At 41.6% G+C, this 15,390-nt stretch overlaps 2 non-coding genes across 2 annotated transcripts; both read right to left on the reverse strand.

Moving 5' to 3' along the window:
* Positions 1–4,476: 4,476 nt before the first annotated feature.
* Positions 4,477–4,549, reverse strand: TRNAT-UGU (transfer RNA threonine (anticodon UGU)). Its single transcript has one exon. It is a non-coding gene; the product is annotated as a tRNA-Thr (tRNA).
* Positions 4,550–9,025: 4,476 nt separating this feature from the next.
* Positions 9,026–9,098, reverse strand: TRNAT-UGU (transfer RNA threonine (anticodon UGU)). Its single transcript has one exon. It is a non-coding gene; the product is annotated as a tRNA-Thr (tRNA).
* Positions 9,099–15,390: the final 6,292 nt, after the last annotated feature.

The following is a 15,390-nucleotide window of genomic DNA, read 5'->3' on the forward strand; positions in this document are numbered from 1 at the left end:
GGCCTTCCCTCCATCCACTTTTTTGAGTTTATATGTGAACTTAGAAGAAGGAGTGACAGTCAGCGCCATCTATAAGCCAAACGACACATGTGAAAACACTCTTATGCGCATGTTTGGCGTCACGTAGCACGTGAACTTATTGTGAGCGGGCAGCTGAATAATTGTCCCTCTTATACAACCTAAACACACCAATTCTGCGAGTATGAGACCCTCATTCAATGAAATAAGGGAAAGAAGTGTATACCTAGGGGCTTTGTTTTTCCGTGTTTTAACACAATAATAATGAGATCTAACAGACAGTAATGCCAAGGAATTTACAGGGGAAGTTATTTGAACCAATGGAATGTAAGTAAGAAGAAAGAAAAGTGGATGAAAAAATAACCAGCCGTGGGCAGGAATCGAACCTACGACCTTCTAATAACGCGTTCGATGCTCTAACCACTGATCTACCACAGCGGCCTTCGCTCCATCCACTTTTTTGACTTTATATGTGAACTTAGAAGAAGGAGTGACAGTCAGCGCCATCTATAAGCCAAACGACGAATGTGAAAACACTGTTATGCGCATGTTTGGCGTCACGTAGCACGTGAACTTATTATGAGCGAGCAGCTGAATAATTGTCCCTCTTATACAACCTAAACACACCAAGTCTGCCAGTACGAGACCGTCGTTCAATGAAATAAGGGAAAGAAGTGTATACCTAAGGGCTCGTTTTTGCGTGTTTTAACACAATAATAATGAGATCTAACAGACAGTAATGCCAAGGAATGTACAGGGGAAGTTATTAGAACCAATGGGATGTAAATAAGAAGAAAGAAAAGTGGATGAAGGAGTAACGAGCCGTGGGCAGGAATCGAACATACGACCTTCAAATAACGCGTTCGATGCTTTAACCACTGAGCTACCACAGCGGCCTTCCTTCCATCCACTTTTTTGAGTTTATATGTGAACTTAGAAGAAGAAGTGACAGTCAGCGCCATCTATAAGCCAAACGACGAATGTGAAAACACTCTTATGCGCATGTTTGGCGTCACGTAGCACGTGAACTTATTATGAGCGGGCCGCTGACTAATTGTCCCTTTTATACAACCTAAACACACCAATTCTGCCGGTACGTGACACTCGTTCAATGAAATAAGGGAAAGAAGTGTATACCTAAGGGCTCGTTTTTCCGTGTTTTAACACAATATTAATGAGATCTAACAGACAGTAATGCCAAGGAATGTACAGGGGAAGTTATTAGAACCAATGGAATGTAAATAAGAAGAAAGAAAAGTGGATGAAAAAATAACCGGCCGTGGGCAGGAATCGAACCTACGACCTTCGAATAACGCGTTCGATGCTCTAACCACTGATCTACCAGAGCTGCCTTCCCTCCACCCACTTTTATGAGTTTATATGTGAATTTCGAAAAAGGAGTGACAGTCAGTTCCATCTATAAGCCAAACGACGAATGTGAAAACACACTTATGCATATGTTTGGCATCACATAGCACGTGAACTTATTATGAGCGGGCAGCTGATTAATTGTTCCTCTTATACAACCTAAACACACCAAGTCTGCCAGTACGAGACCCTAGCTCAATGAAATAGAGGAAAGAAGTGTATACCTAAGGGCTGGTTTTTCCACGTTTAACACAATATTAATGAGATCTAAAAGACAGTCATGTCAAGGAATGTACAGGGGAAGTTACTAGAACCAATAGAATGTAAATAAGAAGAAAGAAAAGAGGATGAAAAAATAACCAGCCGTGGGCAGAAATCGAACCTACGACCATCAAATAACGCGTTCGATGGTCTAACCACTGAGCTACCACAGCGGCCTTCCCTCCATCCACTTTTTTGAGTTTATATGTGAATTTGGAAGTAGGAGTGACAGTCAGCGCCATCTATAAGCCAAACGACGAATGTGAAAACACTCTTATGCGCATGTTTGGCGTCACGTAGCACGTGAACTCATTGTGAGCGGGCAGCTGATTTATTGTCCCTCTTATACAACCTAAACACACGAATTCTGCGAGTACGAGACCCTCATTCAATGAAATAAGGGAAAGAAGTGTATACCTAGGGCTTTGTTTTTTCGTATTTAACACAATATTATTGAGATCTAACAGACAGTAATGCCAAGAAATGTACAGGGGAAGTTATTAGAACCAATGGAATGTAAATAAGAAGAAAGAAAAGTGGATGAAAAAATAACCAGCCGTGGGCAGGAGTCGAACCTACGACCTTCAAATAACACGTTCCATGCTCTAACCACTGAGCTACCACAGCGGCCTTCCCTCAATCCAATTATCTGAGTTTATATGTGAATTCAGAAGAAGGAGTGACAGTCAGCACCATCTATAAGCAAAACGACAATGGTGAAAACACTCTTAGGCGCATGTTTGGCGTCACGTAGCACGTGAACTTATTATGAGCGGGCAGCTGATTTATTGTCCCTCTTATACAACCCAAAGATACCAAGTCTGCCAGTACGAGACCGTCGTTCAATGAAATAAGGGAAAGAAGTGTATACATAAGGGCTCGTTTTTGCGTGTTTTAACACAATAATAATGAGATCTAACAGACAGTAATGCCAAGGAATGTACAGGGGAAGTTATTTGAACCAATGGAATGTAAATAAGAAGAAAGAAAAGTGGATGAAAAAATAACCAGCCGTGGGCGGAATCGAACCTACGACCTTCAAATAACGCGTTCGATGCTCTAACCACTGATCTACCACAGCTGCCTTCCCTCCATCCACTTTTATGAGTTTATATGTGAATTTAGAAGTAGGAGTGACAGTCAGCGCCATCTATAAGCCAAACGACGAATGTGAAAACACATTTATGCACATGTTTGGCGTCACGTAGCACGTGAACTTATTATGATCGGGCAGCTGATTAATTGTCCCTCTCATACAACCTAAACACACCAAGTCTGCCAGTACGAGACCCTAGCTCAATGAAATAGGGGAAAGAAGTGTAAACCTAAGGGCTCGTTTTTTCGTGTTTTAACACAATATTAATGAGATCTAACAGACAGTCATGCCAAGGAACGTACAGGGGAAGTTATTAGAACCAATGGAATGTAAATAGGAAGAAAGAAAAGTGGATGAAAAAATAACAAGCCGTGGGCAGAAATCGAACCTACGACCTTCAAATAACGCGTTCGATGGTCTATTCACTGAGCTACCACAGCGGCCTTCCCTCCATCCACTTTTTTGAGTTTATATGTGAATTTAGAAGTAGGAGTGACAGTCAGCGCCATCTATAAGCCAAACGACGAATGTGAAAACACTCTTATGCGCATGTTTGGCGTCACGTAGCACGTGAACTTATTGTGAGCGGGCAGCTGATTAATTGTCCCTTTTATACAACCTAAACACACCAATTCTGCGAGTACGAGACCATCATTCAATGAAATAAGGGAAAGAAGTGTATACCTAGGGGCTTTGTTTTTCCATGTTTTACCACAATTATATTGAGATCTAACAGACAGTAATGCCAAGGAATGTACAGGGGAAGTTATTAGAATCAATGGAATGTAAATAAGAAGAAAGAAAAGTGGATGAAAAAATAACCAGCCGTGGGCAGGAATCGAACCTACGACCTTCGAATAACGCGTTCGATGCTCTAACCACTGATCTACCACAGCGGCCTTCCCTCCATCCACTTTTTTGAGTTTATATGTGAATTTAGAAGTAGGAGTGACAGTCAGCACCATCTATAAGCAAAACGACGATGGTGAAAACACTCTTATGCGCATGTTTGGCGTCACGTAGCACGTGAACTTATTATGAGCGGGCAGCTGATTTATTGTCCCTCTTATACAACCCAAAGACACCAAGTCTGCCAGTACGAGACCCTCGTTCAATGAAATAAGGGAAAGAAGTGTATACCTAAGGGCTCGTTTTTGCGTGTTTTAACACAATATTAATGAGATCTAACAGACAGTAATGCCAAGGAATGTACAGGGGAAGTTATTAGAACCAATGGAATGTAAATAAGAAGAATGAAAAGTGGATGAAAAAATAACCAGCCGTGGGCAGGAATCAAACCTACGACCTTCAAATAACACGTTCGATGCTCTAACCACTGAGCTACCACAGTGGCCTTCCCTCCATCCACTTTTTTTAGTTTATATGTGAATTAAGAAGAAGGAGTGACAGTCAGCACCATCTATAAGCAAAACAACGATTGTGAAAACACACTTATGCACATGTTTGGCATCACGTAGCACGTGAACTTATTATGAGCGGGCAGCTGAATAATTGTCCCTCTCATACAACCTAAACACACCAAGTCTGCCAGTACGAGACCCTAGCTCAATGAAATAAGGGAAAAAAGTGTATACCTAAGCGCTCGTTTTTCCGTACTTTAACACAATAATAATGAGATCTAACAGACAGTAATGCCAAGGAATGTACAGGGGAAGTTATTAGAACCAATGGAATGTAAATAAGAAGAAAGAAAAGTGGATGAAAAAATAACCAGCCGTGGGCAGGAATCGAACCTACGACCTTCAAATAACACGTTCGATGCTCTAACCACTGAGCTACCACAGCGGCCTTCCCTCAGTCCACTTTTTTGAGTTTATATGTGAACTTAGAAGAAGGAGTGACAGTCAGCGCCATCTATAAGCCAAACGACACATGTGAAAACACTCTTATGCGCATGTTTGGCGTCACGTAGCACGTGAACTTATTGTGAGCGGGCAGCTGAATAATTGTCCCTCTTATACAACCTAAACACACCAATTCTGCGAGTATGAGACCCTCATTCAATGAAATAAGGGAAAGAAGTGTATACCTAGGGGCTTTGTTTTTCCGTGTTTTAACACAATAATAATGAGATCTAACAGACAGTAATGCCAAGGAATTTACAGGGGAAGTTATTTGAACCAATGGAATGTAAGTAAGAAGAAAGAAAAGTGGATGAAAAAATAACCAGCCGTGGGCAGGAATCGAACCTACGACCTTCTAATAACGCGTTCGATGCTCTAACCACTGATCTACCACAGCGGCCTTCCCTCCATCCACTTTTTTGACTTTATATGTGAACTTAGAAGAAGGAGTGACAGTCAGCGCCATCTATAAGCCAAACGACGAATGTGAAAACACTGTTATGCGCATGTTTGGCGTCACGTAGCACGTGAACTTATTATGAGCGAGCAGCTGAATAATTGTCCCTCTTATACAACCTAAACACACCAAGTCTGCCAGTACGAGACCGTCGTTCAATGAAATAAGGGAAAGAAGTGTATACCTAAGGGCTCGTTTTTGCGTGTTTTAACACAATAATAATGAGATCTAACAGACAGTAATGCCAAGGAATGTACAGGGGAAGTTATTAGAACCAATGGGATGTAAATAAGAAGAAAGAAAAGTGGATGAAGGAGTAACGAGCCGTGGGCAGGAATCGAACATACGACCTTCAAATAACGCGTTCGATGCTTTAACCACTGAGCTACCACAGCGGCCTTCCTTCCATCCACTTTTTTGAGTTTATATGTGAACTTAGAAGAAGAAGTGACAGTCAGCGCCATCTATAAGCCAAACGACGAATGTGAAAACACTCTTATGCGCATGTTTGGCGTCACGTAGCACGTGAACTTATTATGAGCGGGCCGCTGACTAATTGTCCCTTTTATACAACCTAAACACACCAATTCTGCCGGTACGTGACACTCGTTCAATGAAATAAGGGAAAGAAGTGTATACCTAAGGGCTCGTTTTTCCGTGTTTTAACACAATATTAATGAGATCTAACAGACAGTAATGCCAAGGAATGTACAGGGGAAGTTATTAGAACCAATGGAATGTAAATAAGAAGAAAGAAAAGTGGATGAAAAAATAACCGGCCGTGGGCAGGAATCGAACCTACGACCTTCGAATAACGCGTTCGATGCTCTAACCACTGATCTACCAGAGCTGCCTTCCCTCCACCCACTTTTATGAGTTTATATGTGAATTTCGAAAAAGGAGTGACAGTCAGTTCCATCTATAAGCCAAACGACGAATGTGAAAACACACTTATGCATATGTTTGGCATCACATAGCACGTGAACTTATTATGAGCGGGCAGCTGATTAATTGTTCCTCTTATACAACCTAAACACACCAAGTCTGCCAGTACGAGACCCTAGCTCAATGAAATAGAGGAAAGAAGTGTATACCTAAGGGCTGGTTTTTCCACGTTTAACACAATATTAATGAGATCTAAAAGACAGTCATGTCAAGGAATGTACAGGGGAAGTTACTAGAACCAATAGAATGTAAATAAGAAGAAAGAAAAGAGGATGAAAAAATAACCAGCCGTGGGCAGAAATCGAACCTACGACCATCAAATAACGCGTTCGATGGTCTAACCACTGAGCTACCACAGCGGCCTTCCCTCCATCCACTTTTTTGAGTTTATATGTGAATTTGGAAGTAGGAGTGACAGTCAGCGCCATCTATAAGCCAAACGACGAATGTGAAAACACTCTTATGCGCATGTTTGGCGTCACGTAGCACGTGAACTCATTGTGAGCGGGCAGCTGATTTATTGTCCCTCTTATACAACCTAAACACACGAATTCTGCGAGTACGAGACCCTCATTCAATGAAATAAGGGAAAGAAGTGTATACCTAGGGCTTTGTTTTTTCGTATTTAACACAATATTATTGAGATCTAACAGACAGTAATGCCAAGAAATGTACAGGGGAAGTTATTAGAACCAATGGAATGTAAATAAGAAGAAAGAAAAGTGGATGAAAAAATAACCAGCCGTGGGCAGGAGTCGAACCTACGACCTTCAAATAACACGTTCCATGCTCTAACCACTGAGCTACCACAGCGGCCTTCCCTCAATCCAATTATCTGAGTTTATATGTGAATTCAGAAGAAGGAGTGACAGTCAGCACCATCTATAAGCAAAACGACAATGGTGAAAACACTCTTAGGCGCATGTTTGGCGTCACGTAGCACGTGAACTTATTATGAGCGGGCAGCTGATTTATTGTCCCTCTTATACAACCCAAAGATACCAAGTCTGCCAGTACGAGACCGTCGTTCAATGAAATAAGGGAAAGAAGTGTATACATAAGGGCTCGTTTTTGCGTGTTTTAACACAATAATAATGAGATCTAACAGACAGTAATGCCAAGGAATGTACAGGGGAAGTTATTTGAACCAATGGAATGTAAATAAGAAGAAAGAAAAGTGGATGAAAAAATAACCAGCCGTGGGCGGAATCGAACCTACGACCTTCAAATAACGCGTTCGATGCTCTAACCACTGATCTACCACAGCTGCCTTCCCTCCATCCACTTTTATGAGTTTATATGTGAATTTAGAAGTAGGAGTGACAGTCAGCGCCATCTATAAGCCAAACGACGAATGTGAAAACACATTTATGCACATGTTTGGCGTCACGTAGCACGTGAACTTATTATGATCGGGCAGCTGATTAATTGTCCCTCTCATACAACCTAAACACACCAAGTCTGCCAGTACGAGACCCTAGCTCAATGAAATAGGGGAAAGAAGTGTAAACCTAAGGGCTCGTTTTTTCGTGTTTTAACACAATATTAATGAGATCTAACAGACAGTCATGCCAAGGAACGTACAGGGGAAGTTATTAGAACCAATGGAATGTAAATAGGAAGAAAGAAAAGTGGATGAAAAAATAACAAGCCGTGGGCAGAAATCGAACCTACGACCTTCAAATAACGCGTTCGATGGTCTATTCACTGAGCTACCACAGCGGCCTTCCCTCCATCCACTTTTTTGAGTTTATATGTGAATTTAGAAGTAGGAGTGACAGTCAGCGCCATCTATAAGCCAAACGACGAATGTGAAAACACTCTTATGCGCATGTTTGGCGTCACGTAGCACGTGAACTTATTGTGAGCGGGCAGCTGATTAATTGTCCCTTTTATACAACCTAAACACACCAATTCTGCGAGTACGAGACCATCATTCAATGAAATAAGGGAAAGAAGTGTATACCTAGGGGCTTTGTTTTTCCATGTTTTACCACAATTATATTGAGATCTAACAGACAGTAATGCCAAGGAATGTACAGGGGAAGTTATTAGAATCAATGGAATGTAAATAAGAAGAAAGAAAAGTGGATGAAAAAATAACCAGCCGTGGGCAGGAATCGAACCTACGACCTTCGAATAACGCGTTCGATGCTCTAACCACTGATCTACCACAGCGGCCTTCCCTCCATCCACTTTTTTGAGTTTATATGTGAATTTAGAAGTAGGAGTGACAGTCAGCACCATCTATAAGCAAAACGACGATGGTGAAAACACTCTTATGCGCATGTTTGGCGTCACGTAGCACGTGAACTTATTATGAGCGGGCAGCTGATTTATTGTCCCTCTTATACAACCCAAAGACACCAAGTCTGCCAGTACGAGACCCTCGTTCAATGAAATAAGGGAAAGAAGTGTATACCTAAGGGCTCGTTTTTGCGTGTTTTAACACAATATTAATGAGATCTAACAGACAGTAATGCCAAGGAATGTACAGGGGAAGTTATTAGAACCAATGGAATGTAAATAAGAAGAATGAAAAGTGGATGAAAAAATAACCAGCCGTGGGCAGGAATCAAACCTACGACCTTCAAATAACACGTTCGATGCTCTAACCACTGAGCTACCACAGTGGCCTTCCCTCCATCCACTTTTTTTAGTTTATATGTGAATTAAGAAGAAGGAGTGACAGTCAGCACCATCTATAAGCAAAACAACGATTGTGAAAACACACTTATGCACATGTTTGGCATCACGTAGCACGTGAACTTATTATGAGCGGGCAGCTGAATAATTGTCCCTCTCATACAACCTAAACACACCAAGTCTGCCAGTACGAGACCCTAGCTCAATGAAATAAGGGAAAAAAGTGTATACCTAAGCGCTCGTTTTTCCGTACTTTAACACAATAATAATGAGATCTAACAGACAGTAATGCCAAGGAATGTACAGGGGAAGTTATTAGAACCAATGGAATGTAAATAAGAAGAAAGAAAAGTGGATGAAAAAATAACCAGCCGTGGGCAGGAATCGAACCTACGACCTTCAAATAACACGTTCGATGCTCTAACCACTGAGCTACCACAGCGGCCTTCCCTCCATCCACTTTTTTGAGTTTATATGTGAACTTAGAAGAAGGAGTGACAGTCAGCGCCATCTATAAGCCAAACGACACATGTGAAAACACTCTTATGCGCATGTTTGGCGTCACGTAGCACGTGAACTTATTGTGAGCGGGCAGCTGAATAATTGTCCCTCTTATACAACCTAAACACACCAATTCTGCGAGTATGAGACCCTCATTCAATGAAATAAGGGAAAGAAGTGTATACCTAGGGGCTTTGTTTTTCCGTGTTTTAACACAATAATAATGAGATCTAACAGACAGTAATGCCAAGGAATTTACAGGGGAAGTTATTTGAACCAATGGAATGTAAGTAAGAAGAAAGAAAAGTGGATGAAAAAATAACCAGCCGTGGGCAGGAATCGAACCTACGACCTTCTAATAACGCGTTCGATGCTCTAACCACTGATCTACCACAGCGGCCTTCCCTCCATCCACTTTTTTGACTTTATATGTGAACTTAGAAGAAGGAGTGACAGTCAGCGCCATCTATAAGCCAAACGACGAATGTGAAAACACTGTTATGCGCATGTTTGGCGTCACGTAGCACGTGAACTTATTATGAGCGAGCAGCTGAATAATTGTCCCTCTTATACAACCTAAACACACCAAGTCTGCCAGTACGAGACCGTCGTTCAATGAAATAAGGGAAAGAAGTGTATACCTAAGGGCTCGTTTTTGCGTGTTTTAACACAATAATAATGAGATCTAACAGACAGTAATGCCAAGGAATGTACAGGGGAAGTTATTAGAACCAATGGGATGTAAATAAGAAGAAAGAAAAGTGGATGAAGGAGTAACGAGCCGTGGGCAGGAATCGAACATACGACCTTCAAATAACGCGTTCGATGCTTTAACCACTGAGCTACCACAGCGGCCTTCCTTCCATCCACTTTTTTGAGTTTATATGTGAACTTAGAAGAAGAAGTGACAGTCAGCGCCATCTATAAGCCAAACGACGAATGTGAAAACACTCTTATGCGCATGTTTGGCGTCACGTAGCACGTGAACTTATTATGAGCGGGCCGCTGACTAATTGTCCCTTTTATACAACCTAAACACACCAATTCTGCCGGTACGTGACACTCGTTCAATGAAATAAGGGAAAGAAGTGTATACCTAAGGGCTCGTTTTTCCGTGTTTTAACACAATATTAATGAGATCTAACAGACAGTAATGCCAAGGAATGTACAGGGGAAGTTATTAGAACCAATGGAATGTAAATAAGAAGAAAGAAAAGTGGATGAAAAAATAACCGGCCGTGGGCAGGAATCGAACCTACGACCTTCGAATAACGCGTTCGATGCTCTAACCACTGATCTACCAGAGCTGCCTTCCCTCCACCCACTTTTATGAGTTTATATGTGAATTTCGAAAAAGGAGTGACAGTCAGTTCCATCTATAAGCCAAACGACGAATGTGAAAACACACTTATGCATATGTTTGGCATCACATAGCACGTGAACTTATTATGAGCGGGCAGCTGATTAATTGTTCCTCTTATACAACCTAAACACACCAAGTCTGCCAGTACGAGACCCTAGCTCAATGAAATAGAGGAAAGAAGTGTATACCTAAGGGCTGGTTTTTCCACGTTTAACACAATATTAATGAGATCTAAAAGACAGTCATGTCAAGGAATGTACAGGGGAAGTTACTAGAACCAATAGAATGTAAATAAGAAGAAAGAAAAGAGGATGAAAAAATAACCAGCCGTGGGCAGAAATCGAACCTACGACCATCAAATAACGCGTTCGATGGTCTAACCACTGAGCTACCACAGCGGCCTTCCCTCCATCCACTTTTTTGAGTTTATATGTGAATTTGGAAGTAGGAGTGACAGTCAGCGCCATCTATAAGCCAAACGACGAATGTGAAAACACTCTTATGCGCATGTTTGGCGTCACGTAGCACGAGAACTCATTGTGAGCGGGCAGCTGATTTATTGTCCCTCTTATACAACCTAAACACACGAATTCTGCGAGTACGAGACCCTCATTCAATGAAATAAGGGAAAGAAGTGTATACCTAGGGCTTTGTTTTTTCGTATTTAACACAATATTATTGAGATCTAACAGACAGTAATGCCAAGAAATGTACAGGGGAAGTTATTAGAACCAATGGAATGTAAATAAGAAGAAAGAAAAGTGGATGAAAAAATAACCAGCCGTGGGCAGGAGTCGAACCTACGACCTTCAAATAACACGTTCCATGCTCTAACCACTGAGCTACCACAGCGGCCTTCCCTCAATCCAATTATCTGAGTTTATATGTGAATTCAGAAGAAGGAGTGACAGTCAGCACCATCTATAAGCAAAACGACAATGGTGAAAACACTCTTAGGCGCATGTTTGGCGTCACGTAGCACGTGAACTTATTATGAGCGGGCAGCTGATTTATTGTCCCTCTTATACAACCCAAAGATACCAAGTCTGCCAGTACGAGACCGTCGTTCAATGAAATAAGGGAAAGAAGTGTATACATAAGGGCTCGTTTTTGCGTGTTTTAACACAATAATAATGAGATCTAACAGACAGTAATGCCAAGGAATGTACAGGGGAAGTTATTTGAACCAATGGAATGTAAATAAGAAGAAAGAAAAGTGGATGAAAAAATAACCAGCCGTGGGCGGAATCGAACCTACGACCTTCAAATAACGCGTTCGATGCTCTAACCACTGATCTACCACAGCTGCCTTCCCTCCATCCACTTTTATGAGTTTATATGTGAATTTAGAAGTAGGAGTGACAGTCAGCGCCATCTATAAGCCAAACGACGAATTTGAAAACACATTTATGCACATGTTTGGCGTCACGTAGCACGTGAACTTATTATGATCGGGCAGCTGATTAATTGTCCCTCTCATACAACCTAAACACACCAAGTCTGCCAGTACGAGACCCTAGCTCAATGAAATAGGGGAAAGAAGTGTAAACCTAAGGGCTCGTTTTTTCGTGTTTTAACACAATATTAATGAGATCTAACAGACAGTCATGCCAAGGAACGTACAGGGGAAGTTATTAGAACCAATGGAATGTAAATAGGAAGAAAGAAAAGTGGATGAAAAAATAACAAGCCGTGGGCAGAAATCGAACCTACGACCTTCAAATAACGCGTTCGATGGTCTATTCACTGAGCTACCACAGCGGCCTTCCCTCCATCCACTTTTTTGAGTTTATATGTGAATTTAGAAGTAGGAGTGACAGTCAGCGCCATCTATAAGCCAAACGACGAATGTGAAAACACTCTTATGCGCATGTTTGGCGTCACGTAGCACGTGAACTTATTGTGAGCGGGCAGCTGATTAATTGTCCCTTTTATACAACCTAAACACACCAATTCTGCGAGTACGAGACCATCATTCAATGAAATAAGGGAAAGAAGTGTATACCTAGGGGCTTTGTTTTTCCATGTTTTACCACAATTATATTGAGATCTAACAGACAGTAATGCCAAGGAATGTACAGGGGAAGTTATTAGAATCAATGGAATGTAAATTGGAAGAAAGAAAAGTGGATGAAAAAATAACCAGCCGTGGGCAGGAATCGAACCTACGACCTTCGAATAACGCGTTCGATGCTCTAACCACTGATCTACCACAGCTGCCTTCCCTCCATCCACTTTTTTGAGTTTATATGTGAACTTAGAAGAAGGAGTGGCAGTCAGCGCCATCTATAAGCCAAACGACGAATGTGAAAACACTCCTATGCGCATGTTTGGCGTCACGTAGCACGTGAACTTATAATGAGCGAGCAGCTGATTAATTGTCCCTCCTCTACAACCTAAGCACACCAAGTCTGCCAGTACGAGACCCTCGTTCATTGTAATAGGGGAAAGAAGTGTATACCTAAGGGCTCGTTTTTGCGTGTTTTAACACAATATAATGAGATCTAACAGACAGTAATGCCAAGGAATGTACAGGGGAAGTTATTAGAACCAATGGAATGTAAATAAGAAGAAAGAAAAGTGGATGAAAGAGTAAAGAGCCGTGGGCAGGAATCGAACATACGACCTTTAAATAACGCGTTCGATGCTCTAACCACTGAGCTACCACAGCGGCCTTCCATCCATCCACTTTTTTGAGTTTATATGTGAACTTAGAAGAAGGAGTGACAGTCAGCGCCATCTATAAGCCAAATGACAAATGTGAAAACACTCCTATGCGCATGTTTGGCGTCACGTAGCACGTGAACATATTGTGTGCGGGCAGCGGATTAATTGTCCCTCTTATACAACCTAAACACAACACGTCTGCCAGTACGAGACCCTCGTTCAATGAAATAAGGGAAAAAAGTGTATACCTAAGGGCTCGTTTTCCGTGTTTTAACACAATATTATTGAGATCTAACAGACAGTAATGCCAAGGAATGTGCAGGAGAAGTTGTTAGAACCAATGGAATGTAAATAAGAAGAAAGAAAAGTGGATAAAAAAATAACCAGACGTGGGCAGGAATCGAACCTACGACCTTCGAATAACGCGTTCGATGCTTTAACCACTGAGCTACCACAACGGCCTTCCTTCCATCCACTTTTTTGAGTTTATATGTGAATTCAGAAGAAGGAGTGACAGTCAGCACCATCTAAGAGCAAAACAACGATTGTGAAAACACTCTTATGCGCATGTTTGGCGTCACGTAGCACGTGAACTTATTATGAGCGGGCAGCTGATTAATTGTCCCTCTTATACAACCTAAAGACACCAAGTCTGCCAGTACGAGACCCTCGTTCAATGAAATAAGGGAAAAAAGTGTATACCTAAGCGCTCGTTTTTCCGTGTTTTAACACAATAATAATGAGATCTAACAGACAGTAATGCCAAGGAATGTACAGGGGAAGTTATTAGAACCAATGGAATGTAAATAAGAAGAAAGAAAAGTGGATCAAAAAATAACCAGCCGTGGGCAGGAATCGAACCTACGAACTTCAAATAACACGTTCGATGCTCTAACCACTGAGCTACCACAGCGGCCTTCCCTCCATCCACTTTTCTGAGTTTATATGTGAATTCAGAAGAAGGAGTGACAGTCAGCACCATCTATAAGCAAAACGACGATGGTGAAAACACTCTTATGCGCATGTTTGGCGTCACGTAGCACGTGAACTTATTATGAGCGGGCAGCTGATTTATTGTCCCTCTTATACAACCCAAAGACACCAAGTCTGCCAGTACGAGACCCTCGTTCAATGAAATAAGGGAAAGAAGTGTATACCTAAGGGCTCGTTTTTGCGTGTTTTAACACAATATTAATGAGATCTAACAGACAGTAATGCCAAGGAATGTACAGGGGAAGTTATTTGAACCAATGGAATGTAAATAAGAAGAAAAAAAGTGGATGAAAGAGTAACGAGCCGTAGGCAGGAATCGAACATACGACCTTTAAATAACGCGTTCGATGCTCTAACCACTGAGCTACCACAGCTGCCTTCCATCCATCCACTTTTTTGAGTTTATATGTGAACTTAGACTAAGGAGTGACAGTCAGCGCCATCTATAAGCCAAACGACGAATGTGAAAACACTCTTATGCGCATGTTTGGCGTCACGTAGCACGTGAACTTATTAGGAGCGGGCAGCTGACTAATTGTCCCTCTTATACAACCTAAACACACCAATTCTGCCGGTACGAGACACTCGTTCAATGAAATAAGGGAAAGAAGTGTATACCTAAGGGCTCGTTTTTCCGTGTTTTAACACAATATTATTGAGATCTAACAGACAGTAATGCCAAGGAATGTACAGGGGAAGTTATTTGAACCAATGGAATGTAAATAAGAAGAAAGAAAAGTGGATGAAAAAATAACCAGCCGTGGGCGGAATCGAACCTACGACCTTCGAATAACGCATTCGATGCTCTAACCGCTGATCTACCACAGCTGCCTTCCCTCCATCCACTTTTATGAGTTTATATGTGAATTTAGAAGTAGGAGTGACAGTCAGCGCCATCTATAAGCCAAACGGCGAATGTGAAAACACACTTATGCACATGTTTGGCGTCACGTAGCACGTGAACTTATTATGAGTGGGCAGCTGAATAATTGTCCCTCTCATACAACCTAAACACACCAAGTCTGCCAGTACGAGACCCTCGCTCAATGAAATAAGGGAAAAAAGTGTATACCTAAGCGCTCGTTTTTCCGTGTTTTAACACAATAATAATGAGATCTAACAGACAGTAATGCCAAGGAATGTACAGGGGAAGTTATTAGAACCAATGGATTGTAAATAAGAAAAAAGAAAAGTGGATGAAAAGATGACC

Source organism: Rhipicephalus microplus, chromosome 1 (genome assembly GCF_043290135.1).
Source record: "Rhipicephalus microplus isolate Deutch F79 chromosome 1, USDA_Rmic, whole genome shotgun sequence".
In the NCBI taxonomy this organism is placed as follows: domain Eukaryota; kingdom Metazoa; phylum Arthropoda; class Arachnida; order Ixodida; family Ixodidae; genus Rhipicephalus; species Rhipicephalus microplus.